General features: G+C 40.7%; 1 protein-coding gene across 17 annotated transcripts in view; it reads left to right on the forward strand.

Annotated features, from left to right (window-relative positions):
• The window catches only part of LOC102455363 (poly(rC)-binding protein 3-like), a 685,006-nt gene that overhangs the window by 563,275 nt on the left and 94,749 nt on the right, over positions 1-26,982 (forward strand). Inside the window, exon 2 of one of the 17 annotated variants that reach the window (XM_075921615.1) lies at positions 6,536-6,947. The exons of the other annotated variants lie outside the window; for them this stretch is intronic. The gene's annotated coding sequence lies outside the window, so the exon portion shown is untranslated. The remainder of the gene's footprint in view (positions 1-6,535; positions 6,948-26,982) is intronic. 17 annotated transcript variants of the gene reach the window in all.

Here is a 26,982-nt window from a genome sequence, read left to right on the forward strand (position 1 = left end):
TCCTAAAATCTTCATCTGCCTAATAGTGGTGCAAGAATCCCAGAGCCTGAACTTTTTAAAGCAAGAGGATTAGCACTGAGTTTGAGGAGTCACTGGTGTTTGAATGGACTGAGGAAAATCCTGGTCAGGAGTCCCGTTTTCCTAAGATGTATAAAGAGTGGCATTGCTATCAAACCTAAATAAAACTATAAAGTCTCAAATAGTATTGAATTCTGTGAATGGTACCTAGGGTTATTTGTCAATTTGAATACTTAGCGCAAAATAACACTTGATAAAACATGATGCACTCAGCCACAATTCTACAGCTGATTCAGGAGCACAATAAAATTACGCAGAAATAAGGGAACATTAGCCACCAAGAAATTGGGCATTTAAATTGGCCCTTACTGGTTGTTTGTACTATCTCATGGAAATGAAAGTGATAGTACCTCTACCCACATATAGGGTGAAACACCAGCGCAAGGACCTATGCATCTCGTAAGTCTCATTTACTCCCTATTTTGGAAGTATAAGTGGGACTTAAGGCCTTTTTCTGGCCCACTGCCCAAGGGGAATTTCATCTGAGTTGAATTACACTGTGTCTGACGCAGTAACTATGAGTGGGTTTGCATTCCAATACGTATCCATCTCTAATTATCTTTCCCCTTAGCCTTTGTTACTGAAAAGGTACTGTGTCAGGAAGCATCTGTAGAAAGGGTGGGTTTTTTTAGTGTCAATGTTTGAAGGTAGAACAATCCTCTTCTTCTCAATCCTCTGTTAGTTCCATAAACATTCAATTTAGTCTTTTCGTATGTAAATGAAGTGTCATTAAAGACCAGCTGTACTGCTGGATTTGTTTTTATTTGAATACATTTTATTTGTAGTCAGGGCTACATCAATGGCTAGAAGGTGCTTTATATCTGTTTATTAAAGGTTACCATCCTTCCTGAAACATATTGACTTGGACATGTCTGACCGATGACATTTCAAGATCAAGACCTTTGAGGTACAGTGTATAGAACAAAATGTTAGGATTCTTGGGTTCTTCCCTTCTGAGTCATTCATTGAGATGGTTAAAACTGTGCAAAGTGACTCTGCTAAGAGTTATAGCCTGCCCTTTGCAATACTGGTGTGCCGGGGCAGGAGCCATGTAGGGAACCATGTTTCTTTCTCTCCAGCCCTCCTCCAGTGTAAGACAGGTTATGTCTACACAGGCAATATGATGGAGAATGTGTTCAAAACATGTTTACCTAACATGATGATAAACATAATTCTGCCCCTTCGTGTGGACAGAGGTCTGAGTTCATTGCGGGTCAGCCCTTTCACATATTACAGGCATAGTTGTGTTTAACCTTGGGTTAGTAAACATATTTTATAAAACAATGTCTTTTCTTAGTATAACCACAATCCAGAAGACCAGGTGCTCTCTCTAGTGCCCAAGAGCATTCTAAGAGCCATGGGATATTTCTACACTGCAATTAGACACCTGCAGCTATCCTATACCAGATGACTTAGGCTCATGGGACTTGGGCTGTATAGGCTTCCAGGCTCTGGCTAGAGAGCCTGGACTACAAAACATTGCAAGGTCAGAGGACCCTGCAGCTGGTGACTGGGAATCTACACTATGATTAAACAGCCTTGCAGCCTGAGCTCTGCAAGTCCAACTCAGCTGCTATGGGCCAGCCACAGGTGCCTAAAAGCAGTGTAGACATACCCATGTAGAGCCATCAGTCTAGCTCTATGGATCTAACCTCCAGCTTACTTTGATCCAGCTCCCTCAGTTGGGAGTTAGATCAGTGAGATGTTTTGCTGTGCTTTGCTTCTCACTTGAGTGTGGACCCCAACTGATTTTTCTGTGGGTCAGTGGCCCCCAAGTGAAGAAAGGTTCCTCACTCCTGCCTGAGGCCATGTTCCCAAAGAGCACAGTCTGAAGCTTGCAATGAGTGCCCAACTCCTTACTTCATTCAGAAAGGAAGCAAACGGCACTCCAGATTGTTTCCTTCCGCCCCTCCTCACCAAGAGGAATCCTGCCTTGGCCAGCAGAGTTCTTGGAGAATTGAATGTAACAGACTGGCTCACTGTACCATTCTTGGCAGGGCTTGGACTTACAGCTTTGGAAACATTACCCTGTCAGCAAGGGCTACTTATTATTACCCATACTGGACCACTAATAAGTCTCTCGTAGTGGTAGCTGTTGTGGAACAAACTCTAATGTAGCTTAGAGGGCAGGCATTTTTACCATTGTGTTATAGACCTATACAACAAGGTGGTAAAAATGCCAGAGCCTTGTCTGCACCAAATTCCACCATTGCTGTAACTAATAGAGGATTATGAGCCCCAATTTTGTTAGTGTAGAGACAGCCTCTTGTTTGTAACTTTAAATTCTAGTCTCATGTCTAGTTGTTCATGTATAGGAAGCTGTGCTAATCCATCACAGTAAACAATTGGAGTTGAACTCGTAAAGGTAATGAAGAAAGTGAAGGAATTTCATCTATTACCAAGTACAGATTTTCAAAGTTCTTGGTATTCACTATACAATTTCCTGGTCCCACTGTTCACAAGTGCAGCATCATTATGGTCAGTGGTGATGACCAAGTAGAGTTAAGCAGGTACACTTTCTCCTTGCTGTTTACTGTGATTATAATATCAGAGGTAAACTATGAAGAAGAAACAATGAATTATTTAATTTGCCCCACGATACCCTGAGTTATAATTATCCTTCTTCAGCTATGGGAGGAGCAGATGTTAATTTTCAGACAGTTTAAGTCATCACAGAAGCAGTGCCTAGAACAAAGTATAATGGTTTATCTCCATGGGGAAAAAGCATAATAAATATATTGGAATATATCTCTCCATCCGGACATTTTATTCTGAAATAAAAATGCTTTATTCCAAAATAATCACTCCGCTTTGGAAATGAATTAAGCTAAACTGAGTTATGACCACTTTTATTCCAAAGGAGAGTGTTCAGGCAGGAGTTTAATCCATTTTTAACTATTCTGGTTTAAATTCACAACTTTACTTAATGCAGATTAATTTCCCTGTGCAGACAAGCCCTTGATTGCCTATCAGCATCAGTTGAGGCAAGACAAGGGAAAATTGCAGCTCAAGTTACAGACTCATGCAATATCACCACTATTTATAATTTTGTCAAGGAATTCCAACTAACATAAAACAAATAATAACACCAAAACATTTTTTTTAAAAGCCTTGATTCACATAATTTTTAAAAGTCCAAAAAAAAGTGACACACAATTTTTTCATTTTACTATTCACCCTTAAGCTTCTGGAATAGCATACATATATCAAGAGCCATTGAGAAACAACCTCATGCTCACAATCACAAGCTGAACATTAGCTTCCTACAGGCAAATGACTTAAGGTTGGTAAAAACACCAAAGAGACAATATTATCTGTAATATGTCTTAATTGGCGGTGATGGATTTACACTGACTTTTCGTTTCGCTAATTGACTGTATAACATTGAACATCTATCTCATACCAATTAATCTACTGCTTATGGGTTTTTGAAATTAGGATGTGATCATAGATCTTTAATTTATCTAAGCCCAGGCATTCAAGCAGCATTTTTTTATGGAAGGGTTTGGTACAGCTCCCATTTAAGTAGTAGAAGCAGCAAAGTCCATTTATTCTTGACTGGATACTAGTGATGACATAGAAGAATTTTCAGAAACCTTCTCAAGCCACCTCTAACATGGCACTCAAAGCAGCTGGCTCTCCAATTACTGGTAATGGCAAAACTTGCATTGATTGCCCTGTCAGAAGTATTGGGACCTATGTTCCAAATTTCTTGAAGCCTGTAATTTGGATATACAAATTGGTTCCTAGAGGACACTTGTCAGAAGTTTTCAACCCCAGAAAATTAGTTTCAAAACATTTTTCAAAAATGTCACCCATTTAAAGCAGAATTATAGAATCAAAGAAATGTAGGACTGGAAGGCCATGCCCAACACTAGGAAACTACAGTAAACTTCCGATAATGCGGCACCTTTAGGACCCAGGGGGTGCCGGATTATCAGATATGCCGGACTATCAGAAGGGGGGGCTATGAGGGGTCTGGAGTGGGGTGGGAGGGGTACGATAGTCAGGCTCTGCCCTGGGCTTCCTGGAATCAGCTGCTGATCTGTTTCAGCAGCGGCTGAATCGGGGACCCCTGGGGCAGAGCAGCTGGGGTCCTGCCGGGTTGGTTCCGCATCGCCATCCTCTGGCGCTGCGGGACCAACCCGGCAGCATTCCAGCTGCTCTGCCCCAGGCATCCCCAAGAGCAGCTGGGGTGCTGCCGGGTTGGTCCCGCAGCCCCGAGGGGTAGCGCTACTGGACCAACCCGGCAGCACCCCAGCTGCTCTGCTCCCGGCTTCCCCGATTCAGCTGCTGGTCAGTTTCAGCAGCAGCTGAATGGGGGAAGCCTGTCCGGCTGCCCCAGCACTTCCGGGTTCCTGATGGTGCTGGACCATCAGGAGTCCCAGAGCACTGGATGCCGGACTAATGGAGTTTTACTGTATTTTGAAATAACTAAATTTGACTTAAACTCCAAATTTTACAAAATCAAAATTGCTTGTCCTCATTATTGGGAAGCTTCAAAATTAGTCTGAAGCAGGCTCCATTAATGCTACCTCTATTTAAAGCCCAGGAAGCACTGGGGAGAAATTAGTTCAAATTACTCTGGGGAGTAGCTATTTAGAAATAGCAGCACTGGAATGTCCACACTAACGCTAAATTCTATTTTGAAATAACTATTTTGAAATTAGTGTTGTTCCCTGAGAAAAGCAGATGTACAGATTTTGAAATAAGTGGCCCCTTACTTAGAAATAACAGGGTTATTATTGTGGACACTTTGCTTATAAATTTGACATAAGAGGAATTATTTCAAAATACAGCCCTAGTGTAGACCTCATTCCACGAGACCTAGTTCGTGCCGCATGTAGCCGCATGTAGCCGCGCGGCACGGGGTTCGAACGAGCAGAGATTTAAAAATGGCGGCGCCCAGTTTATGCAAATGAAGCCCGGGAAATTCAAACCCCGGGCTTCATTTGCAAGTGCGGTATGGCTACATTACCCTCCTAGTTCGAACTAGGAGGGTAGTGTAGACATACCCATTTTTACCATGCTAGTCATCCAATCATTGCTAACCTTTTTGGTGAATACTCAAACAATAAAAAGCCAATGTTGTGTTTTCTGGTATTGTTTTTCCTTCCTCATTGAGTAATGGGCCCATCCTATCCTTGATCTTCCTCTTGTTTCTTATGTATTTGTAAAATGCTTTCTTGTGACCCTTTATGTCCCTAGCTAGTTTAAACTCATTTTGTGTGTTGGCCTTTCTAATTTTGCCCCTGTCTGCTTGTGGGTTTTTTTTTAAATATGTATAATTTCAGATAATTTTAAATAGCTGAGATGAGACATTTTGAAGAGTAGCTCCTTCACATTCCTCATAGATTAGACACTAGAAATGATAACACACACAAACTTGAAGAGGAATATTTTAATCTGTCTGGGTCCTCATTAATGGATTTAAAAGTAGCCATTCTTCTGCAAAGGAATTTCACAAGCCAACTACAGAGACAGAGTGGGGAATTGACCTTCATATGCAAATTTGATACTGTTTCCCTGGGCTTGAACAAAGACATTAACTAGATGTCGCATTATAAAGCCAGCCTTCCCTCTATTTAGCACCTCATTTACATCAAAAGCTAAGTATGGGACACTTCCAGCCCACTCAATTAGCCTCATTCGCACCAGTACTACAACTGAGAGGTACCTTCCCTCCCCCCTTCATTTTCTGTTATAAATTCTGGGTTCCTGTTATTTCCACTCCAGCTTCTAGCTCATTAGAAGAAGTGGATTTTTTCCATGAGAGTTCACAATACTATATATATATTTATTAGTCTTTAAGGTGCCACATGACTACTCGTTGTTTTTAAAGTTACAGCCAACATGGCTGCCCCTCTGAGACTCAAAGATAAGACACATAAATGTGTTTGCCTATTGAATTAATAAAATCATTTTTTAAGTAATCTATAACTGAACATTTTTCACTGAGAAAATTTTGACACAAGTACTTGCATTTGGAGGACGTATTGTTACTTTTCTTTGTCAAATCAGATACTGACATAATGATTGGATAGGGATTAAGTGTATTGTTTCTGTTGATTTTACTTCTTGGGAGAGTCATAGCTCATTCCATGAGTAGGTCTTGGCTCTTTGTGGCCCAATTGCTTTTATTTGTACTTGTCTTATGATATTACCCGATACAGTATCAGTTGTTCTTATCAAGCATTGTGGGTTTTTTGTTTTCCCTGATAATGCATGATGCTCTCTTTTTTTTATTCCCTAAAATTCAGAATATCAATTTTAATCTCTTGATATTTTCTATTGTAGCATTATTCTCAGCATCTGCCAGGCAGATATGCTATTAATGTTGCCCATGGTAGCAGCTGCTTTTTGGAATACAGTAAGATCCTTGGAGTTTGTCCTCCCAAGGTGACCCTCTAATCATCACCCATTCTGAGGTGTCTCTTCCTTCTATTTTACTGTCTAGAGTGGACAACTGTTCTGAAAAGTGACTCTTCATTGCCTCCATACGCTTGTGATTCAACTCTTTGTGCACACAGCACACAACAAAACCTCCCCACGTACAGCTGGCATAACAACAACAATGAGCTAAGTGCTGTCCACTATTTGAATTTTTGTTCAAAGCTGCCAGGTTGATCAATCTGAACAAATCTTATTTCTACATTGGAACAAAACCATCTTGGTATGGGCTACCACATTTACCAGAGCACCATTTTTCAGGACAATGTAGAATTAATTCCAAAGAAAATACACACGTTTCTTGCTGAGGCTAACATCTCTTTCTAAACGAAGTGAATCATCGTATTGAAGCAGTCTTCTACTGGTTGAAGCTAAAACTTGCCAATTTCCAGGCTGCCTGCTACTCAGCACAAAGACAGGTAACATTCTCCAGTTGCTTTTATGACCCAGATTCTTTATTCCCATGTATCAGAGTCTGAGGTAAACAGGAACTCACAGTAACCAAGTGCTGGTGCTTGTTACCTCATGACTGTGCTTTTCCATTTTGTTCCCCCTACTACATTGCAGCCAAATAGAAATGAATCTGGGGTAGAAAACTGAAGGTTATGCTAAATTTGGCAAATCATAAAAATTGAATTGTACTAATGTGTTATATCATATACATTATATAGTATATAACACATTAATACAACGTGAGTTGGTAGATACTGATACAGACACATTCCCTCTCAGGAGTGTCCTCTTTTTTTGAAAGTTCACATATGGTAACCCTATTAGATAATTTTAGCAAGTGCAGAGTATTCACAGGCAGAATTTGTAATTAACTTTTCCAGATTTGGAGCATTCAATTCCTTGAGTGTTGAGGATCTCTCTCATAGATGAGTAAAAGTATACAAATTAATAGAACTGAGCTTATGTTACTGAAATCTCAGTAGCCCTTCGTTTATACTGATGCTGGATGTCTAGATTTTGTTTAGATAAGAAGAAAGTTGGGAAACATTTACCTAGTGTACAAGGAGAAACCTCTAGAATGAAGAGTGTTTCCAGTTAAGGTGAACAAACACTATTTTGTCACTGAAGTGCTGAGATCATTGTAGTCTGGCTAGTGAAACACAGCCTATGTCTGTGCGAGTGAAGGCAAGGAGATTTTAGAGCATTATTGTGAATGACTGCTGTACATCACAAAGCGCAGATCCCTAAGCAGCCGTTCAGTGGAAATGAAGCTTGGCGAACCTTGTAAAGCTCATCAAACTCATTCAGCTTTGTGCAGTTGTGCTAGAAGAGAAGCAAGGGCTGGCAATCTGTTCATGTATGCGTGGGCCCTAATATCCTGTTTTCTTTCATGTAAAGTGCAGAAATACTGATAGAACCCTCTTTGTCAGATCAGGACAATTGGGCCTGTGATAAATGGCCAGTTTCCAGAGTTGTGCTGCAGTAGGACTCCTCCAATACGGCACTGTCAAGCTGAGTTAAAAACCAATGGCAATTAAACACTGTTGCTCCAAACAGCCAATGACATACTATGCATTAGCCAAATGACCTTTCGTGCATTGCCACCATTTTCCTGTGCTCTTGCCCCCATCTCACGTATGTGCATGTTTCAGCAGGGTGGGAGGATGCCTCTACAACATCCACAGCAATCTAAAGGGGAAGGTTAATACAGCTCATTCTATTCAAGGGCGAGAGGGGAGGTTATCCTGCTACTCTTGCACTTATTAAGCATCCTTGTTCTTCCGTCTCGCCCTCTTGCACAGCCAGGGTTCTGAAATGGTGCCTAAGCCCAGCCGGCAGAGGGGAGCAGCTGCTGGTGCCAGGAAAAAGGGAAAATTGTTCCATTGCCTTGTGAGTCTCCCTCTGTCCCTCTCAAAACAATAAGCACAACAGCCTGTGTCACTTCTGCAGGCTCAGCTCCCGAAGCCTCTCCTCTGCATGGCAACCTCACTTCAAGGCTGAGTGGGCCTACTTCATTTCCTTTCATAATAATACAATTATGAACTGAGGGGGAGAGCAGGTTTAATGAAAAGTGTGGATTTGTGTGTGTTGTCATATGCCAAGTGGGTGCACTGTATCGAGGATGAAGCAGACACCTGGAGCGGCCATTGGTGGTCCCTGGAGCTGAAGTAATTATCCCATCATTGGTATGCTTTGATATTGGAGAGCTGCTTCAGACCCACTCCTTGCCAATTCACCACTGGCATCAGGCATGCCCACACCAGGGAGATTGCTGTATATGAGGGAAGAGGCAGAGACCACGATTCAAGAATTAGCTCCATGCTGTCCTGGTTAGCCCATAGCACGGGTTGGGCAAAAGCCGCTCAGCAGGCCAGATCCGTCCCACCTAGGGCTTTGATGCGGCCTGCGTGGCTTTTCAAGGCCCCGCCCTCTAGCGCGTTGCCTGGGAGCCGGAGCCGTGTGAGTTCTTTCAACTGCTTCTATTTAACGAGCTCACGCCTTCCCCATGCCTGTCCAGAAACATGGCTCGGGCTCTCAGGCAATGCGCTAGCGGCACCAGAGCTACAAGCCCTTTAAACAGAAGCAGTTAAAATAGTTTGCAGCTCCCGCCCAGCTTCTAGTGCATTCCCTGGAGCCTTGCACGAGCCCTTTTAACTTCTTCTATTTAAAGGGCTGATGCTTCTCCATGGCTGCCAGGCAGCATGTTTCCTGATAGGTGCAGGGAAGGCGTGAGCCCTTTAAATAGAAGCAGTTGAAAGGGCTCACGCTTCTCCGTCTCCCAGGCAATGCACTAGCACTGAGGTCAGGAACAGCGAGCCCTTTAAATAGCAGGAACTGAAAGAGCTCACAGCTCCCATCTCCGGCTAACGTGATGCCTGGGAGTCACAGGGGAGTTGCAAGCCCTTCTAACTCCTGCTATTTAAAAGCCCCGCCCCTTCTGTCCAAGGCCCTGCCCCTTCTGGGGCAGCCTGCGACCACTTCAAAAAATGTTTGAAGTGGCCCCCTCTCAGAAACTATTGCCCATCCCTGCCATAGCACCTGCTAGCCCAGTGATATGTGAAGCTCTTCTGCCTTCTTTTTGAATGTACCCAAATCATTCCCAGGACTAGTCAGCTCCAGGTATAGCCTAGTTCCATAGCCATGTAGGGCCTACCTGCCTTGTGCTTGGAGCACTAAAGGAGAAGCAGGATGGTTTTTGGGCAGCATAAACAAGGTTCAGGATTTGGCCCACACTGTATATAACAGATATGCAGAGACACTGAGGAGGGATAAAGAGTATGCTGTAAGCTCTAACACGTTGTCAAACCACTGGTACTGTCTGAGTGAACGCTCACCTCAAAATCAGCCTTCCCCTTGCTGACACGGATAAAGTCAGGCATATTGCATAACAGCGTGGGTGGATATAGGGCACAGCGAGTGGGGCGGCCACCCCGGACCCCACGCTTCAAGAAGCCCCACGCATGCGCCGTGGAAAAGGGGGGCCCCGAGAAATTGGGCTGCCCTGGGTTCCGCAAAATGGTCATCTGCCCCTGCATAACAGTATCTTATTAATTGTGCCGCACTGAGTGCTAGCAAGAAAAGATTACTTCAGTTCTTATAATGGTGAAAATCAAGTGACGCCTTTGTGACCACTGAGAACAGAACTACATTTATAAGCAAAAAATATAAGCTACAAAGCTTCCTTGTTCCAAGTGATAAGTTATATTGTTGCATTAATGTGAATAGCAACAACGATATGAAACAAAAGGGCCTCTGTTGAAAATGGCTGATTTTACTGTTCACTTACATTTAATATAAAGTGACCCTTTATATCAGAAAATTCAGAAGGGTCTGAAAATTGTTCGGAAGCCTAAAATTCTCAGCATATTAAAAATTACAATTTCTGGAGACCACAAAACGCTGAGGCTACGTCTAGACTGCAAGCCTCTTTTTTCAAAGAGGCTTTTTTGAAAGATACTTTTGAAAAAGCCTCTTTCGAAAAAAGTATCTAGACTATAACTAGTACTTTCAAAAAAGCAAGCTGCTTTTTTGAGAGAGAGCACCCAGGCAGTCTGAATGCTCTCTTTTGAAAAAGCACAGTTTGCATTACGTAGCGCCTTTTTTCGAAAGAGCACTTTTGAAAAAAGCATTATTCCTCATAAAACGAGGTTTTCCGCGGTCGAAAAAAATGCCACGTTTTTTCGATTTATTTATGAAAGAACATGGTAGCAGTCTAGATTCAGGGGAAGTTTTTTCGAAAAAAGGCCCCTTTTTTCAAAAAAAAACCCCTATATTCTAGACACACTCTAAAAGCAGAGAGGCAAAAAGTGAACAAATCATGTAAAGAACAAAATCAAAGGTAATTTTTCCCCTCTTTTTTTTTTTTTTTTTTTTGGAGCATACATGTAAGGACAGTTATGGTTTTCATAAAAATATGCTGTGCAGAACTGTATGAGGTGATGACGTTTTTAAAAAGACCAAAGTAACTTCAATTTAAAAAATACAAAATAATAAAGTGATTTTAAGATATAGCCTTAAAAATAGTAGTCCTTACTCAGGCAAGTTTTCCGTTGGCAACAGTACTAGCTCAATAACCTTGACAGAGAAGGAAATTAGTTTGATTTTGCAAGATTTGTTCTTGATAAATCCAGGTTGGTTATCGTTTATCCCCCTATTGTCCTCTATAAATTGACTTTTAAAAATAATTTGTTACAGTATCTTTCCACATATTGAAGTTAGGCTGACTGGTCTATAATTCCCCATGTGTTCTTTGTTCCCTTTTTTTAGAGATAGGTACTATGTTTGCCCTTCTCCAACCTTCTGGGAATGCACCCCTCCTCTGAATTCTCAAAGATAAGCACTAACAGTGTCAAATTTGCTTCAGCTAGCTCCTTATGTATCCTAAAATGAATTTCATCAGGCCCTGCTGACTTGAATACATCTCAGTTATCTAAATATTCTGTAACCTGTTCTTTCCCTATTTAGAGACAAGCTGTGTCTCCAGATTTTGAATCCATACCTTGACTGTTCTAGAGATTGATGGAGATGCTCAGATATGCAGTTGTGGTCTGTCCCATTATAGAGAGATGCCAATTGCAAGTTTGTCCTGGTGGTTTCAGTTTGGACTCCCTGCTAAGAAGAGCATTGTGAAGTTGTCAAAGGACAGAAATTATTATATAGAAAGATTGTATTACACAAAATATAGAAATAGAATATTTGTTTGGTTTTGAGTCTTTGGCGAAAAAAGTAAAGGCCTTCATGACATTAACATTACTGTTCTTTACCACATATCTCAGTTGACAAAACCTTTCATAACTCTCTCAGCTTCTAAATTAATCTGATTATTCTTTTGTGATCTTGCAAAATAAAATGAGTTGCAATTCATTGTAGGTGAGTAAAGATAATTCAGTTCACAGCAGTGAACCTGTTAGAGCTTGAATGCCAAAAAAAACTCAGATGAAATTCTGGTTGATTGGCATCACCTTTCACCAGATATTTACTGCTTAGTTTCAATGCTTGGTTTCCACAACATAATCATTTACACATGCAACTCCTAGGCTCTCAACCAGCCGACTTAGGCTTTGTCTACACTACATGTTTTTGCGGCATAAAATAGTCTAACGAGGGACTCGTTAGCATAAGTTGTGACATCATTAGCCTATTTTCTGCCATTTCTTTTTTGTGCAGTGTAGCTGCTTCCATTTTGCATAAAACCCCCGTTTTGCGCAAGATCTCCCTTATGCCTCTCCCAGAGGTTTTTTGTGCAAAAAGAAATGGCAGAAAATATGCTAATGAGTTCCTCATTAGCATATTTTCTGCCACAAAAACATGTAGTGTAGATATAGCCTTAGAGTATTTCATCAAATCAAATGTCTGACTCTTTCCTTTTGTCCGTCCTCCTCTCCCTGCCTGTCTTCCCTATGCCTTTTCTGCTTCCTGCTTCACATCCCATCCAGTGGGCCATGCCCTCCCCGCAACTCCACTAACCAGTTTAAAAGCTGGTTAGAATCAAATTTTAGAATAAAGCTTCAGGGTCCTATGTCATGAATCATCATCAGCTGTGCTTCCAGTTTTCAAGGCTCACAACTCAAAGAATCATAGAAATATAGGGCTGAAAGGAACCTCGAGAGGTCATCTAGTCCAGCTGCCTGCACTGAGGTGGGGTTTGATATATCCACGCCATTCCCGGTGGGTATTTGTCTTAAAAACCTATAGCAATGGAGAGTCCACAACTTCTTTTGGAAGCCTCTTCCAGTGCTAACCCATCCTTACAAAATATGGCAGAGGAGACTTCCCAGAACAGCATTGTGGTGTTTAGTCAACATTGCTGATACTTTAATATCATTGTTAAAAGAAATTTTAGAACCATATTCAGAATGCTACAGATGAAAAGAAAAGAGATTTCTGGAAATGATGTGCAGAGCCCAGCATCCCTGTTTTCGGGGCATACAGCATTGTGTTCTATCTGTAAAGGTCTGTGTGTGCATTGGTATATCACTGGGGAAAAAACAAGAAAGAATAGGATGTCCTTCAGTAGACTACAGCTGCTTTCAATAGGACCTACTTTCTTCTGGGGGAGGTGGCATTGTACAGTTTGTGCAGGAAAATGGTAAGGAGCATCGACAGCTTCTGTTCTATCTGTGTCACGGACTTGCTGCGTGACGTTAAATCACTCATCTCTAGGAGTATTATGAGGCTTAATTAATGCTCATAAAGTACTTTCTGATCCTTCCAGGTACAATTTCTAGAAGCCAGCATTCAAACTCACCCTTAATCAGACTGGAACAGTTCATTAAGCTGGTTTTATACTGGTGAGAGTCCGTTGACTTTAATGAAGTCAGCCTCAATTTATGCCTTAGTATCTGACATCAGAATCGGGCCTCTTGGGCCAAGTTCTGCTGTCAGTTACACCCAGGCAAATCTAGGGTAACTTCCTCAAAGTTCATAGTGTTACTGAGGATTTACAGTAGGGGAACAGGAAAAAGACTCTGAACTCACATATTTCCCTAATAGGGACAACAAGGAGAAGGATTATTGTGGAGATTTGTCTTCTGCATTTCTGCAAAATTAAAATTAATCAAAAGCATTTTGCATACTAGGTCTTAAAGCAGTTAAGAGGAAGAAATGACAATAATAATGTTGTGTACTTACATAATGTCTTCCATCTGTGGATCTCGAAGCACTTCACAACATCAGCAGATGACAGGACGCTTTAATCACAATACTGTATACGCATTTATGGTTGTGACATACAAACTGCTTTATGTTCACCTCTTTGTCTTTTTGATAAGTGATAATATTATAAGAAAGACCTGCTTGTAGGTCTTTTAAATCTATGCTGTTAAAGTAGATCCCTGGAAAATGTAAATAAACATTGTATTCACCTCACTAAAAAATGCGATAAAGAGATTATTAAGGAAAAATGTCAGGTAATTTAGCTCTCAATTTTGACATGCCTTACACATGTTGGTGTGTAGTAAGGAATCACTTCTCAGTGAGAAATACCATTATGCTATCTCAGAGACTGACAAAGACAGCAGTAGTAACGAATCACCACTATTACGGTTTAGTTGCTGCAGAAACAGCCATCCAGCCAGCAGATGGAGTTCAAATGAACTAAAAAACCCTGTTCATTTCCAGGACTGAGCTGGCATCATAGACAGCAAGGAGATACCAAGCTGGCTGGTGCTCCATAAGAAACAGAAGGGAAACATTTCAGCCTTGCCAAATGAAGAAGGACAAAAGACCTGTTTCTTCGCTGCCTTCCATTTTGTGCAATCATTTACCTCAGAGAGTCTGAAATGCTGCTTGTTCCGATTGGCTCTGGTTTACAACTCTTTTGCCTGGCTGGAAGTAACTCCACAATGGGCAAGACACTACAGAATCAGGCCTGTGGTCTTCAGATTTCTCAGAGAGTATTGCCCATCTCTGAAGGCAGCACAGCTATCTGTAGCCACATAGAAATAATGGTGCCATGGTATGGCATTCCATCCGAAGTGCTGCTTTCAATGCTGGGCATTGATACAGCACCTTCAGCTTTCCAGCTTCCAGCTCTGAAGGTAGTACAGAAGTACGGATGGCAGCACTGCAAACCCCTTACAATAGCCTTGAGATCCCCTCCACCTCTCAACGCTCATTTGGGTTGGAGCCCCCAGTTTCAGAAATGGTGATCTCCCTTGTGGAATATAGGGTATAAGTACACAAAAGACCAAATTTCACAGGTGAGACCAGATTTCACTATCCATGATATATTTTTCTTTGTCGTGAATGTGGTAGGGCCCTACCTATATCAAACGCACATTAACTCAGATTCTAGTGGGAAAGAGTCCTTTTCACAGTTACACTGCCACAAGAGCTATAAACTGGCAAACTTGTTTACAGTCTCATGGAATATTAATGATCCTCTTATTAGAAATTCTCCCTTCATGGTAGGAATGAGGGCAGGACAGAGCCAAGCTGGGAATTTCCCTACTGAACCCAGTAGGATCCTTTGTATTGGGCTCCAGTCTAATCCTGCTGCTAAAAGCAATGGCAAAACACCCACTGACTTCAACAGTAAGGATGGGGTCCTGGATAGATAGTCTTAGCGTCATCTCCATCATCAGTGTATCCCTGCTTTTTGGTTCACAGAACTGTTAGCCACTCTCTTATTTGTAAAGAGCTTTTGAATATAAATATCATGAGCAAGCTGAAAAGCAGATGTCTGAAACTCTAAGGGAACGCTAAATGATGTGGCTAATTGTTTTAACAGTTCTACACTGTTCCTTATGCTGAAAGCATTGTGAGTTTTAGTTAGGGGAGTACAGAGATTGGGGCTGTTACTGGTTCCTCCATGGCTTTTTGTGCTGCCACAGCAATGTATTGGGGCCAAGGTGGAGAACAACAGAACTTAGAGAATTCCTTGGGCACAGGAGCAACATAGGCCTTATCCTGCCTTCTCCCCCTTTGCAGACCTGGAAGATGGGATGTTCCAAGGGCAGGAGGACATATGCCTGTAGCACTCAGTACTGTAGAAGATCTGGGCTGTGGGCCATATGGAAGCTGCCACAAATTAGAACAGGCCTTGGGACTGTAGAAACCTACACCAGGGGCATTCTAGCTGCTGCAGCAGCAGCCCATAATCCAATATCACGAAGGTGGCTTAAAACTCCTCTTTCCTCTTGGGCAGTCTTCTGAGTCTCCCAACAGTGACAGTCAGACAAAGCCTCGTTAATTTGGAGAGTCTGATGATTCATTCCTTGCATTGCCGAAGCTCCCTTTGACTTCAGTTGGAAGCAGGATTGGCCCCTGTAATACTAAGTTGGTAAATATAAGAATTGAGGCTTATACAGAAATGTTAACTCATCAATATTGTAAATTCTGGCCCTAATTGTGCAAATACTTGAGTCCAAATAATGACCCAATTCAGCCACCAGCTGCCTGGATACAATTCCCACTGAAAGGGATAAAATCCATTGAGCTTATCGATAGTTGCCCCAATGCAAGCAAGATGTGAGTTCTTTGTATATATTAAAATATACATTTAACAACTTCAGTAATAACTTAATATATCACATGCAGTTTGCGTGTCAAAGTCCCTTAGGAGAACCTTGATGTTTGCATTCCTTGATGATCGGTGAAGTTGGTAACAATGCAACTGACCTCAATGGTGCAGAGCCACAATGAGGCATTTTAGCACCTGGGCAAGCAAGCATATTTGCTCCTCCTACTATTTTTTTTTCAACTTTTTCTTCACCTTATTTTTCAGCCCCACAGTTTTGCACCCTGCCCTGGCTTAGAGCCCAACAGCAGAGTTACACCAATGATGAACTTCAACATTACTGTTGAGTACAGCGGATAAATTGTTTTTAAAAATCCATAACCCACCCATTCACAGATTTGTTGAATAAATAAATGGGTTTTGATTGGGCCTGTCATATCCCCTTACTGCTCATGAACCATAATTTTATTCATGCAAACGTTCTCAAACAGTGAATTTCGGGGTTGTAGCAGAAATTATTTAATGAAGAAATGCAACTGATGTGACAATTGTTCTGGGAAGAATTATTTTACAAATATTCAGTTATGCAGTCAAAGAACTACATTACCATGTGATAAAGCCTGAATAAAAACATTCACCGTATAATCAGTATGGTGTCTAGTCATACGCACCTACGAACAACTCAGTATCAATCCAGAGCCAGGTACATTTGTAAAATCTATTCCTTGATCAGCTTAGAATGACAAAATAAAAAGCAAACAGTCTGTTAACCATTCACAAATGGGGAAAAGGCTAACTTTGTCAAATACCATTGAAAATTCTGGAGTTTATATTCATTATTTAAAGATGTTGCATTTAATATGGTTAAGTGTTAACATATGGTGTGTTGTACATTTCTTTTAAAACATGTGTTGCAATAAAGTATCATAAAATGAAGGAAGTGTGCCAAAATAAAGGGATTAACATTTTCCATATGAAGAACAAAAGGCCCACAGAAACCTTTTAATTAAATGTATTTGCAATACAGACTTACATAAAACCAACTGTTCTCCTCTAGTAAGGATGTAAATGGAAGTTCGCTTTCTGTAGCCCAAGTTATTATCTCAAACGACATGATAAAACTGTATTATAGCCCAGTCCCACAAACTTTTAATCACACAAATCGTCAACTGAAATCGAGGACTACTCAGGCATGTCTACACTAGTAAATACTGGACTACTGTCAAAGCTCTCCTATTGTGGATACAACTTATACTAACAAAAGGAACATTTTGCTGATATAGCTGCATCTCAGGCCTGCTGCCAGGGAAAAGGGGACAAAGGGGACAGTTGCCCCAGGGCCTGGTGATTCAAAAGGGCCCAGAGCTCCTGGGCACCACTGCTACCATAGCAACAGCTGCAGACAGAGCCCCGGGCCCTTTAAATTGCCACCAGAGCACTGTGCAGTGCATTCCAGGCAGCTCTGAGTGCTAGGGTTGCCAGATGTTTGAACCAAAAATATTGAACTCCCCCCAGGATTGCAAGGTGTCCAGTATTTTTGCCTCCAGGCCAGGAAAAAAATCAGAAAATACTGGACATTTTAGGTGTCCGGTATTTTCTGAATTTTTTTTACCAGACAGGAGGCAAAAATACTGGACTGTCTAGGTCAATACCAGACACGTGGCAACCCTACTGAGTGCTGGTGGGGGGTTGTAGTGGCATAGCATGCTCAGAGTGATGCTGAAGGCTGCCTGTTCCCAGCCCTGCCCTTTCCAGCTGAGGCCCCCACCCCTTCTGAGAGCACAGAGCTTGGGCTTCCCCATCTTGCTTGGCAAGTTTGTTGGCTCCCTTTCTGCATCTACACTAGAGGCTTCTGCAAGCACAGCTCTATTGGTCAGGGGCCATGCTTCACCGTACCCCTGACTATAATAGTTATATTATTGGCAGAAGTCTGTAGTGTAGGCCTGGCCTCAAGTTAAGAACTACTCTGCTGAAAGAAGTTTTGCAGGATCAGACAATAATGTAATACATAACATACAGTACTTTTTTTTGACCATGCATTTGTCTTCAGATGAGAACATTTTCAACAGGTCCAGTTCTAAAGATCTTACTCAGCCCAAACTCCTACCTCTGTAACAAGGCATTGAAGTGTAGTAAACAGCTCAAGCATGAGTTGGGCTTGTGACTTCCTTTTCATTATATGCCCTTTTCCCAGTTGTCCTCACGCTTCTGAGCAACGTGACCAATACTGGGCTGCTTCTTAGGGTTATCTCTTCTGTTCCTCTCTGGAGAGAAGAACTGGGAAGTATCCTGCCTCCCCTCCACATAGAGAGCCAAATCCTGCTCACTGTGCCTCCCTGACACATGGTTGGTGCATGAAAGGCTGAGAGGGATCTGACGTGGGACTAATACAGAATTTCAGGTCTGTAGCAATGAATCCATGTAATTATATATCCCCTCCATACTCTTCCCTTGACTCGCCCACTCCCAAACAATTGAAGAGTCCTGTGGAGCTCAGCTGCAGTAACAAATAGTGTAACTAGAGCTGATAGGCAAGCTTATTTTTAAACCCCGCACCTCTGGACATTTTTGATTTTTTCATTGATATAACAACCCCCCAAAACCTCATTTTCTATTGATAAACAGTTTTAATGGCACATTCTGGACCAGCCCTAGCTTTGACTTCTGTCCCCATGCAAGATGGCATTAGGGATTTTGTTTTCATTACCTATCCTCTATTCTAGGCTCCAGTGCATCTCTCTTTGTTGACAGGTGATGCTAAAGTTAATGTCAGCTTTCTCCTTCCTATTTATCCACACAAGACTCAGTTGCAAGCCTCTCCTTTGCTATAAAAAGGTAATTCTGGAAAAGTCATTCCCCTTAGAATTTTTTAAATAACCATTTAAAAATGAACACAAGGAATAAGAAAAACACCACATTTAAAATACATTCTGGCATAATTGAAAAAGTCCTTCATGGAGGATTTCAGATCCATGAACAAGAAACTTTTCTTAGCTGGCCTTAGTTTTGGTGGCAAAATAACTCTCACGTAAGTAGGTATTCAGTCAGAATGTGGCCACTATTATAAAAGACAATATAAAGACTAAGACCAAGCTATTGTTAAGTTCCAATAATGGCCTGTGAGAAGATGATATATTAAATTTTGTATTGTTAGCTTTTTAAAAAACGATGTCAAAACAATTTTCTTTACACTTCCTGTACTGTCAGGCTGATATTTTTATGGAATAAGTAAAGGAAAGGGTGTATAAACAAAAAAGATATGCAATCCACAGTACTTGCTAGCATGAGCTGAAAAGTTCTAGATTAGTTACATATTTGGTTGCTTTTTACATCTATTATTATTTTAATAGATCTTCACCTGTGGGATTAAAACCTAAAATTGCTCACTTTCAGCACCCTGGTTTTATTTCCTGAAGTAGTGAAGTCTGGATTCCACTCTTTTCCTAGCATATTTCTAGAGCTGAGTGAAGAACATGGCAAACATATATGTATCAGGTACCAAAACAGGAATCTTAGTCAAATTTCACTTTTTATTCCTATACATGAACTGTCAGCAAATGGACAGCTACGTATTTTATGTAGATGGAGTTGTGTACCATAACTCAACCTTCTGGGTCTTGTATAGACCTGGCCTCAGTTAATGAGGCCCAGATCCTAGAAGATATTTTGGTAGCTAACTCCCATGAAAAAGGCGCCACCATTGGGGATCTGGGCTTTGCACAATATGCATGCTAATGTTTCCAGTACCCACTAGGATAGTGTTATGATTTTTATGATGATTATTATGATATTATAAGATCCAGTCAAACATTTATCAAAAAAAGTTTTAATGGAAAACAAAATATTCTTTGTCAATTTTCTGCTGTCATAAGAAAATTTTGATATTGGGGCAGCACAACTATGCACTATTCCTTACTGAGGACTTTGGGTAAAGCGACAATTCAGCCCTAAATGCCAGCAGTATAATTAGCATATGAGATGAGACAAATCTGTCCCCAAAACGATGACAGTGTAAAAAAGACTGGCCATAATTAAGCAGCACAGCAAAATTATGAAGCAGCTATTTAAATTCACATATTCAATTCAAATTTTGCTTTCAGTGACTATTCAAGCATGGGATTCCCTTGGAGCAAATACAGAGTCTGATAAAGCTGGTGTGCTCAAACATCCATGGAGTATGAAAGAATTACAGACACAGCTGACTCTAAATTCACGTTAGCCTTCAAACATAGCAGCTAGAGCAGGTTGAAAATGTTGAAAACGTTCAGGGTATTCACCAAAAAATGAAGTTTCAACTGATGCTGAACTATTTATGAATTTGAAACTCACATAGTATTAGTCATTCATGAAATGGGAAGAAAAGCCAGAAAAGCACCTCCCAATTATAATTGTTAGAGCAGTGGGCAGGGCATTCATCTGGGATCTGGGAAGTCTCAGGTTTTAACCCTGTTCTAGAACAGATGCAAAACAGGCTTTTTCAATTCATTGACTATTCCAACTCTGGAAATCATAAGCATGTGGTTAGCTTTAAGTCCATGAATAACTACACATGAAATTTGCATTAACAGGAACAATATGCAGATGTATTCTAGTATGTTGTGTATAGCATGCCACTGTATTAACAATACAGTATTGGAAAATACTTGATAGCTGAAGGTCAGAATCATAAAGCTAGTGTCATGTCCTATGTGTTAGCAGCATCTTTTATATACTAGTCCTTTAAAGAATTAAACAAATGAAAGGGATGTGGCCCAGTAGCTCAAGCTATTAAATTACTCTTCTTTAAAGTTATTACAGTCTGGGAGGAAAGATCCTCTTGCTTTGTCACATAAATATAAAAGTAAACAGGGGAAATGTGGATCCACTGACTCATTTTTGTTAACATAAACATATAGATTTAATGCTATTTGCATTAGTTTGGTGTCATCCCAAACTTGTAAAAATAAATAGCATTCTGCCACCTATCACTCCCATGCTGTGACTTTGTGTGTAGGTGTGTGAGTGAAATGTTTTTCGCACATTTTCAATAATATAACAAAATATTTAAATGAATTCAACAGATCACAGTGAAATTTCCCACATTGATCGTTTTCTTTCTATATCTGTTTCCCTCCTTGAAGTGAACAGTAACTATATACAAGCATGGATCTACCCAGGACATTCAGCATCCATTGTAAATAGCCATCAGAACCCAGCTCATTAGTCCTGATTTAATCAAACCAGTTACCTGACATTTCAAACCAATTCCTTTCCTCAAATGAAAGGACCAGGTACAGTACAAGCATAAATTAATCTAATGTGTACATGCTAAACACTTCCAAAAGTAGTGGTTTTGTGCTGAAAATGGCACATTATTTTTAATATTAATGTGTGACCTATACAATTTCAGATTCTTATAATCAGTGACTTGAATGATCATCTTCTGGCTGTCGGGACTTCCCCTTATATCAATTATTTCCTATCCGCTGGATCTTTCCTTGCCTCACTCAGTGCTTCTTTTATCACCTCTTGGAGGAAAAACCTTTCTTTGACATGCCCTTAGTTAACTACTCTCCCTCTACTGCATGATTGCTTTCCCCATTCTCAGGAAACCTCTGGAAAAAATGACTTTTCTCTGACTACATTTCCCAGCATAACACTTTAACTATTTCCAATTTGGCTTTTTTGTTCATTCTGAAACTACCCTGCTCCATGTACTCAATGACCCCACTACTAGGTTCTTTCTCTCTCTGCATCTTCTAAAGTTTCTGCAGACATAAGCATGTTATGTAAGCACGTGCCTAATGTTTAGACATATGAGTGATCACACTGAAATCAGTTGGCCTGTAAATTGAAGTCAGTGAGGCTACTTACATGCTGAAAGTTAGACATATGCTTAAATACCTGGCTCATCCAGAGCCTCTATCCTCCCTGAATGCTGTAGGAAAAACAGCCATTTTCTCCAGTACTCTCCTACCCTGCTTTGACTCATACCTCACTCATTGTGCTTGAGGCCCCACATCATCCCTTCTTCCTCTGCTATGAAAAATCTCAGATCATCATCTTAAGTTCAGGAGATTCAGCTAAAACGAGACCTAAATATTTGATTGCTTGGCCAAAAAACTTAGGACATTGGAATTGCCATGCTACATCAGATCAATGGTCCATCTAGCCAGTCTGTGCTAGGTACTTCAGAGGTAAATGTGAAATCATCACGTTATAGCAGTTATGCAATAACATTTCTATGGGGCAGTTTCTGCTAGGTGGTGAGTGATTAAGTCCCCAATCTTGTGAGGTACTTAAGCATGTGTCTCACTTTAAATACCCCAAAAACTTAAACAATAACAAATAGTCTAGCAGTACCTTAAAGACTAATAAAACATGAACACTATGTCTATACTGCACCCGTTTTTGTGCAAGAAACATGCAAATGAAGATGTGTGGAATATCGCTGAGCCTCAATTACATAATTAATGAGCACCTGTCTTCTTCACAGCTCCTTCTTGTGCAAAAACCCCCTCTTGTGCAAGAGCTGTTCTTCCGGAAAAAAAATGTGGCAGAACAGCTCTTGCACAAGAGGGGGATTTGTGCAAAAAGGAGCCATGTAGATGGCTCCTTTTTGAGCAAAAGCCTCTTGTACAAAAAGCGGGCACTTATTAATTATGCGAATGAGGCTCGTCAATATTCCACGCTTAGCCTCATTTGCATATTTCTTGTGCAAAACGGGTGCAGTATAGACATAGCCGTAGATTAACATTTTTTTAAATACCTAAGCAGTCTCATTAATGACCTTGCTGAATCAATTCCCATGTCCTGATATATGAGAGTTGATATCCTTTATAAATGGTTAGTTTAGCTATTTGAAATCTAAGTGTGAATGATTGTCTTCTTCATAAAAATAGATTATTTTTTAAAATCCTGCTAACTTCTTTGCCTCAGTAATATCTTGTGATAGAGATTACTGTGATTTGCTCACATTAATTGGGTTATGTATTCAAGTATTTTCTTTCATTAGTTTTAAAAGTGTTGCTTTATAAAGTCATTCAGCATCCCTTCCTGCCTTTTTTTTTATATCCCTTTCATTGTTTTCCTTGTGCTTCCTGTAGTAGTTGTGGATAAGTCCAAAATATAACAAAAGTAGTCATGACACATAATTAAGCACCTCTGCTCCCAGTGTAAGGCAAATTATGCAGAACCAAATGGAAGTAAGGGGAGAAAAGCTAGTTGAGCAAACTGTTATCAATTTCTTTGCTTTAGTTTATACTCAAGTCATAGAGCATAGTACTGCTCACTTCAATAGCTTTGATTAACTTTATTTGGACAACTCGTACCCTACCATACCATATAGACTTGTTGACGCAGGGATTTTGCCTTCATTGCTGTTTAGAAATTGTATACTAATACACAGTGGGTGCTGTTAGAAGTAAATAATAAAATAGCATTGTGAATAACTGACTCTCTTGTATCCAGGCCCCAAATCTGAAAAATATCTCCCTTCATGCTTAACACATGCTTAAGTCCCATGGTTAAGATGCTGATGTACTGAAACCACTGCCATCATGCTGACCAATACTGTCTCTTTGGGTATGTCTACACTACAGAGCTTTTTTGGGATACATGTCCAAGGAATGCATCTGCTTTTTCAAAAAAAAATTGAAAAGCAGATGTGTTTTTTCAGCACCCCTGGAGACCTTGTTCTACGAGGAAGAAGGTATGTTCCAAAAGAGGGTTGTTTCCCAACATTTGGCCTCTTTTAGAAAAGTATCATTTGAAAAAAAGTGGAAAAAGATTGCAGTTCGCAATTTGCGTATCTTTTTCTGACGTTTCTTTGTAGTGTAGACATAGTCTTTATTCCTTTGTAGTCCAAGTCTCTTTCTGCATCCATCTATTATCTCTTATCCTAGGCTAGACTGGAAGCTCCTTGGGGTAGGGACCATCTTTGTTATGCGTTTGTACTCACATTATAGCATGATGGGTTCTTCTTCCATGATTGGAGATCCTAGGTGCTATACTTTTAGTAGTAGCAATATTTTTAGTAGTAGTAGTATTTATTAAGAATAAGAATAGAATGGAAGCACATGCTTAAAGAAACATGTGAGTGAATGCTTTCCTGAAATAATTCCTCAGTTTGCATTTACTGAATATACAATATTTCCTACTAAATCTTATGTGTATATTTCAGAAATTTAATTTGAAGTGTTATTGAAGATGTTTATGGAGAAGAGACATTTCTCTCACCCCCATATTTTGAATAATTCCTCAGAAGGCCTGCCACAGCACGATTATTTTCCCTTTCCTTAACTGCAAATGCTGAAGCTACATTTCTGTTTGACTATGTGTGGTTGAGCAAAACCAATGAGCATTTCCAAAGTCCTTTTCGGGTGGCATCTCTTACAAATATGTTCCAACCAGGCTTCCAAACATAGGCTGTTAGGCATGCCAAATTAGTAGAGATGCAGGCTGCCAGAGGAGGTTAGCCTCTTTCTCAGCCTGTAAGAAGATTAGTAAAGTGGAATCTTTAAACCTTGGAATTATGTAAGGCTCTGTACACACCTGCTGTATTTTTGCCCAAGAGAGGTAATACAATGAACTAGAAGAGTGAAAGTATTTTGTTTCTCCCCTTCTCCTTTGTGCTTCACTTCTGTTGGGAAAACAGCATATTATTGTATCACCTGGGAGACCTAAGTGCTGAGAGGACCCAGGGGATTCCTGAGAGAAGTTCACTGAATTTGATGGGACTGCTTGCAAGAGTCAGGGGAGCAGGATGACTATGTACAGTGAGAGAGAAAATGCCTCATACTCAAGACAACCATTTAACCCCCTGCCCACACTACACTGGAAACTATTATATCAACAACTGACTATTCTACGGATGTTAAAATGCAGTTAATTGATTAGTCGACTTGTCGATGGAATTTCCTTCAACTATTCAACTAGTTGATAGGCACTTCCACATTCCTCCTTTGAAATGTACACAAACCCCTGTTCGGCTCTTGTACATTTCAAAGGTGGAATGTGGAACTCCGTGCACAGCCCAGGCCCAGCAGGAAGTCCAGCTGACTCCGGGCTGCACGAGGGTGCCTGCTTTGAAATGCACAAGAGTCCCCAGCAAGGGCTCTTGTGCATTTCAAAGCCATGGGGCCCGGGGTCAGCGAGGGATTCAGAGTCCCCCACTGATCCCGGGCTTCATGTTATGCTGCATTCTGTGCAGAGCCCAAGGTCAGTCGGGCTCCACTGCCCCTTTGAAACGCACGGAGGCAGAGTTTCAAAGGGGCAGCCACTGCACAGTTGTGCGGTGCTGCCACTTTGAAGTACCCCTCCCCTCCCTTGCTGCCTCTATCTCATAGGGACAGCAAGGGGGTGGCAGGGAAATCAACTAGTCGACAGATGCTTATCGAATAGTTGACTAGTCGACTAGTCTTTAACTTGCCTACTTTATACACAGCTATTGCTTATGAGACCCTTTCCATTGCCTTTGGGGAAAAGGATATTTTATTTCATGAGAAAGATAAATTCTTCTTACACTAGGATGTAGCATCAAACTGCCTGGGAGGGCGGACTGTAACAAGTCACAGAAAAACATTGCTGTCCAAAATGGCAGAGGTTGGCCATTGCAGCCTAGCCATTGCTGACACAGCTTCAAATGCAGCATGGTTGCAGCTTCAAAGAGTCAGACAAGGGATGGAGAGAGAGCAGGAGCTACGATGACATAAACTTTAAGCAATTGAAATAGAGGGTGAAAAAGTGGTTCAGCTGTGAAACAGAGCACTTGGGGGAGGAGGGGAGATGAATAATGTCATCTTTGTTGACTTTCAGGTCCACCACTTTGAATCTCAATGACCCTGGCCTCTAAAAGAAGTTCAGTGGCATTTTCAAAATATATTCTCCTTTCATTGCATGGAAACTGCGCTCCTAGGGCATTTTCCTACTTAACCAATGTGTATTGGTTCTAATCATCTAGTGGATGTTTGCAAAATTAATATGTGCAGTAAGAAGGAGCAGGTAAAATATTTGACTTTAGGAAGAGCTTTGAAAAATCTGAATTATAATTTGCATGGAATGTTAACTGGATAATACTGTAATCGTGATATAAACTGAAATCACCAAATGGTAATTCATATTGTATATCCTGAAAATTGCCATGTGAAAAAGTGGCACCAGGCATTTCATGTGCCTGCCCTTCCAATCTACAGGTGATCTGGCTCATGCTTTGTAACAGCCCTTTTAAATTATTGTTAAACTTTCTGCTTGGTAGTGTACAACATAATTCTGCGTGCAATAGACATTCTTACAGCAGCATTTTGAGGAAAAAAAAAGTCAGCCACACTGGCTCTTGAATTGAGCTGATGTAATGTAGAAATTTTTAGCTGGTGTTACTGATCATTGCAAATTACTTTATGGTCTCAGAGGATGGTGTTGCAAATGTAGTTCTTTGGGATGAAAATTACATTAAACTAATGCAGCTTGCGCTACAATGCATTATGTATCCCATCTGCAAGCTCCACCCGAACAATAAAAGGAGCCGACTTAGTGACTCCTATTTTCATGTATCATATCCATCAGATAACTGCTTTGTCAGACCCACAGGAGCAGCTCAGATTATTTTGACATCCTCTGAAATGTTTGGTAGAGATTTGTTTTCTCTCTCTCCTCTGTCTCTTTCTTCCCTCCAACTCTCTCTCTCTCTCTCTCTCTCTCTTTCTTTCCCAATTTATCTGGATTAAACAAGTCTGATTATTCTTTATGCCATTGCAAATAAAGTCATTTTCAGAAACAGATGTCAAAATCAGCCAGTGAAATAATCCTGGAGGCAGATGCAAGCCTTCCATAAGCTGCCAGGCACATGGTGCAATCAAAGTGATGAAACAAAATGGAACAGGCTGAAGAAAAAGTAATTAAATTATAGTTCCATTGTAGAAGCACATTTTAAAATTACTGAGATTCAGAGCCTATAATGCTGGCATTATAGTTGAAAGAATACTTGCCATGGGTCATGAGCATTTTTTTAAACAGTTATTAATCATGCTTGACTGGAGAGACATGTGTAACCTACAACAAGCAGT

The sequence above is a fragment of the Pelodiscus sinensis genome, chromosome 2, assembly GCF_049634645.1.
Source record: "Pelodiscus sinensis isolate JC-2024 chromosome 2, ASM4963464v1, whole genome shotgun sequence".
NCBI classification, from domain to species: Eukaryota; Metazoa; Chordata; order Testudines; family Trionychidae; genus Pelodiscus; species Pelodiscus sinensis.